A 5,440-nucleotide genomic window follows, 5' to 3' on the forward strand; every position below is an offset into this window, starting at 1 on the left:
CCCAGATTTCTTAGTTTTTAAGCTGTGTAACGTTGGACATATTATTTTTGTCTCTCTAAGCTGCCTTCATCTATAACATGAGAATTGAGGTACCACCTCCCTTTTAGGTTCTTGTAAGATTTGGAAAAAATAATATCTATTAAGCACTCATCAGTGCCTGGGGAATAGCTTTTTAAAAATCAGGGCCTATTTCATACTAGAGGTAGTAAATTAAAAGTTTTGAAGGACAACAATAGGGTTTCAACAGAGACATAAATTTGAAAAAAAATGTCTGGAGTATCTTCAATATTAAATATGCTGCAAAAACATTGTTATTTTACCTACTGAATTTATTTTAAAACCTATTGGAAACATACCATTTTCAAGTATGTCAAGCATAAGAACTTGTTTCAGGTTTGAGTAATGGTGGAGTAGCTCTTATCAGACTAACTTCCTGCAATAACAATTATAAATTCTGCACCATATGTAAAAATCAACCATTGTAAAATACTGGAAAGTGATGAAAGGTAACCCAAAACTGAAAGGGCTTTGATATTTGATAGAAGGGGTGAGATTCACATTTATAAAGGCTTTCTTTTCTCTTTCTTTCTTTCTTTCTTTCTTTCTTTCTTTCTTTCTTTCTTTTTTTTTTTACTAAGGATAATCTCAAATCTGTGCAGTGTTAAGGAGGAAGAGCTCAAACAGAGGACTACAGTTTTAGTGGCCTGAGGGGACAGAAAACAAAAATCTAAAATATGATGGTACACAGGAGAGGAACTCCAAATCTACAAATAAACTCTCTTCAAATCCTTCACTGACTCCTGAATCATGGATGCTCAGGGAAGGTTCACAAAAAAAAATAGCTGGAAGGCTGTTAGAGCTGAGCAGAGATTTCAGAGACTTTCACTGCAAGGGAAAACAACAGTTTAGAGTTTGAGCCTAGCTGAGAGGTCTTGACCATCTATTGAAACCACAGAATGACTGCACTTTAGACATAAACATTCTGTCCTATGACTAAAATCTTGACCCTAAGACTAAGGGAAAACTGAAATAGACCCTTACAAAGTCTAAAATGAAGTCATTACAAAAATAAAGATGATTCACCAGTAATTTAATTGACTTCTAGAACAAAATTCACTTATTTGGAAAGAGACCCCATCCAGCCTAGACAATGACATACAATTGTTGGTATTAATAAAAAATTATTAAATGTGAAAAAATAAGAAGATGTTATTTATAATCAATAGAAATATATGGCAATATAACAGACCCATAGGCAATTCAGATATTGGAATCAGTAGGCAAAACTTTAAAATAGCTATGGTATGCCTGACCAGTGGTGGCACAGTGGATACAGCATCAGCCCAGGACATGGAAGTCCCTGTTTCCAAACTCCGAGGTCCCTGGCTTGAGCATGTGTTCATCAGTTTGAGCATGGGCTTGCCAGCCTGAGTGCAGGATCACTGGCTTGAGCCTAAAGTTGCTGGCTTAAGCAAGGGGTCACTGGCTTGGCTTGAGCCTACCCCCCCACACTTCCCAACAATTCACATATGAGAAGCAATCAATGAACAAATAAAGTGAAGCAACTATGAATTGACGCTTCTTATCTCCCTCCTCCCTCTCTCTCTCTCCCTTCCTGTCTTGTCTCTCTTTCTCTCTCTAAAATAATAAAAATTAAAATAAATAAATAAAATAGCTATGTAGACTTCTAATACTAGCCAAGGGAAAGTAAAATGTTTAAAATTCTCATTGTAAATAAGAAAACTGAACACAGTAGAGAAAATTAATATTAGACATTGGACAACAGGGCTGTGATCACTGAAAAAAGAAAAAGAAGAGATGTACTCTATCTCACATAGACTTACTCTGAACATTATTCCTGGATCGTGATACAGAAATTGGACACCTAAGTAGATTTCAACAGTCTTGCTTTTAAGAGACAGAGAACAGAGTTCAAGAATGTCGATGAAACTAGAATTTAGGGCAGAAGTCTCAAGAATAGGGATCTACTAAGAGAACAAGTTCTAAAAGTCTTCGTAGGAATCTCCTTAGAGATTTGGCTGAAACCAGGCTCTGCTTGCATAAATTGAAATGCCACCAGGAAATGACAACTCAGGAAATAATATCAGATAACTATAAGACTAACAATTTCAGAACTTCCTCAGTGCTGGTAATATATTTTTCTTTTCAATTTTCTCATTGGTTTCAGGTGTGCAGCTTAGTGGTTAGACAATCATATACTTAGCTAATACTCTTTTTTTTTTTTTTTTTTTTTTTTTTTTTTGTATTTTTCTTAAGCTGGAAACGGGGAGAGACAGTCAGACAGACTCCCACATGCGCCTGACCGGGATCCACCCCGCATGCCCACCAGGGGCGACGCTCTGCCCACCAGGAGGTGATGCTCTGCCCCTCCGGGGCGTCGCTCTGCCGCGACCAGAGCCACTCTAGCGCCTGGGGCAGAGGCCAAGGAGCCATCCCCAGTGCCCGGGCCATCTTTGCTCCGATGGAGCCTTGGCTGCAGGAGGGGAAGAGAGAGACAGAGAGGAGGGGGGGGGGCTGGAGAAGCAAATGGGCGCTTCTCCTATGTGCCCTGGCCGGGAATCGAACCCGGGTCCCCCACACGCCAGGCCGACGCTCTACCGCTGAGCTAACCGGCCAGGGCCCTAATACTCTTGATATTTCCAGCACTCCAACTGGCACCATACGTAGTTATTACAATATTATTGACTATATTTTCTAAACTTTCCTGTAGGAAATTCCTATGACTTTTTTGAAACTACTGATTTGTCCTTCTTCATCCTTTCGCCTCTTTCACCCAGTCTCCCAAGTGCTCTCTCCTCCGGCAACCACTAGTTCACTCTCTAGGTCTATGAGTCTATTTCAGTTTTGTTTGTTCATTTATTTTATTCTTTAGATTCCACTTATAAGTGAAATTGAATGACATTTGTCTTTCTCTGACTGACTTATTTCACGGCATAATAAGGGTTAGTAATCATTTGAGTTACCCCGAGCTATTGTGGGTAAACCTCACTGATTATATTGAACGTTCAGTAGAGATTACAGAAAAGTAATGCTTTAGTGGGCCTAAATTACCCCTTGAATAAAGTCCACTGTAGACCTTCTCTAAAAGATCATAAAATCAAACCTTGAAAGGATCAAATTAATTTCTTATTATACATTTAATTTCTACTATATCTTTAATATACCCCTTTTCAATTAAATATGTTTTATTTGTGTTTCACCAGAGATTTGCATTTTGTTAATCTTCTTGAATAATCACTTTAAGTTTTATTTACTTTCTTTGTGGTTTTTTTTATTAACTCCTCTTATATTTTTGGCTTTATTCTGTCATTCCTACTTGACTTCTTAAATTGTATGTTAGCATATTACTTTTTAGTATTTAAAAAAATTTTAATATATCCATTATCATTAAAGCTCTATATTTCTTTCTAAGTACTGCTTTAGTGCTATTCTAACGTTTTTGATATGTGGTATGATCTTTTCCTTTTATTTCAATTTGTTTTCTAAGTTCTATCATGAGATCATTGCCAACCTGTGTGTTATTTAGAAGTGAGTTTTTAAATTACTTTTTCTTTTTGTCATTGATTTCTAACTTATTTGAATCATGGTTAGAATGTGAAGTCTGAATTACACTTATGCTTAGAAATTATTGAGACTTGCTTTACGGATTAGTATATGGTCAGTTTGAAAAATATTTTATGTGTGCTTTTAAAAAATAGAAAAACTACTTGGATTTGTGTAGAAAATCCAACAGTATTTAATTTGTTAATCTAGGGTGGGTGGAAGCTTGAGTGTTCATGATTTTAAAACTCAATACTTTATAACTTTATAAAATTTTAAAACTCAATACTTTATAACTTTATAAAATTATAAAGTATTGAGTTTTTAAATCATGGCTAATGTTTTCTGACACCAACAATGTGATCCTTAGTCAGCAAGTCAGAGGGGCAGAAAGGAGGTAAAGAGGCAGATACCCTGACCTTCAGACAGGATAATGGAAGAGCCAGAAGTCTGTGAGATGGGCAGCAGGGGTAAAGGCACAGTGTGCTTGTCTGTACCTCTACCATGAGATCTGACCTTCGTGGGCAGTTACAATCAATATCAGTGCTTCACTTTTCTTCTTAAAAGAAGATTCCTGATCATTTTATGTGCCTGAACTACCAGCAACTCTCAAGTGCATCTAAAGCCTGATGACAGCAATTAATGTATTCTGTCACACCCATAACTTACATATAGCTGTTTTTGTTTGAAATCTGCTAAGTTCAGGAGTCAGAAAATTACTCCCTCCTCATAGGCCCCCTGCCATATCTTTCCTCTCAACTCCTTTCCTCTTATATCTGGCATAATTTTCACTTAACTATTAGTGAGTTTATTCAATCCATCAACACTAGTCAGGATTAGATCAATTTTGGGGCATTCAACAAAATCTGACCTGAATGAAAATAGCTTACCAAAGGAAATTTATGATCCAAAAAGTGGAAAAGGAGACAAAAGGATGGAACAAATGACAAAGCAAAGGTTGAGGCTGAAAAATAAGAGAAACTTTGGAAGAAGAAACATTGGATCAATTTCAGTAATTGTCATGGTATGAAATGAACCTTTTAAAACCAAAGGAGATGTGATTCAGAGCTAGTTGTCAAGACGTTATTCATTACATAGGGGGCATATTTTTTGTTTTTCTTACTTATTCTTTCAACTCACTTAATGCTGAAAAAATATTTCTTCTATGAGCCAAGGACTCATTTATATTCATTTATTGTTTTTCCCTTTAGCATATTTTAACTAGGAATTAAATGACACCTCCCAAAATATGGATTTAAAGCGTAAGATGCCTCAGTGCTTTATGGGAATAACTAGAGACCTTTTCTCACCCATGGAACTAAGGGTGATAAAACAATATGATGTAATATCTTTCCAAAGTTGACAACCTTGAGATTTCAAGTAGGTTAAGAAGAAGGAGAGGTCAGCTTATCAAACAGATTCCATTCAGTTTTCACTGAGCTTTTCAAACATACTGCTCACAAAAATTAGGGAAAGTTGTTTGATTATGCAAATGAGATGCAAAACCAAGTCTTATTTTAGTGGTGAAAATGTACTATACAAAAGGCTAAAAGTACTGGGGTATCTGTACGTTCCCTGATCTCCTAATTTTTGTGAGCAGTATAGAGAGCTATACAGGATATGGGCAAGGAGAAAGTTGGCTTCCATTCCCTTAGGGCTCCAAGTGCATGGAGTATAATTACTCTTTGACTTTGACCACTATTTCTAATGGATCAGTGTTCAGCAGGATTGAACTGTGTTTTGTGTTCACCTCTGTTCTTTGGACAATGAACATCTGCCTCATTGATTTGACTGGAAGATGTTATCTCTACTGCCTTCAAAATGCCAGTGTGTCTTCTGTGTAAAAGGTGATTTTAAAAAGATCCAGCTTGACCAGGCA

Source organism: Saccopteryx leptura, chromosome 3, assembly GCF_036850995.1.
Source record: "Saccopteryx leptura isolate mSacLep1 chromosome 3, mSacLep1_pri_phased_curated, whole genome shotgun sequence".
Classification (NCBI taxonomy): domain Eukaryota; kingdom Metazoa; phylum Chordata; class Mammalia; order Chiroptera; family Emballonuridae; genus Saccopteryx; species Saccopteryx leptura.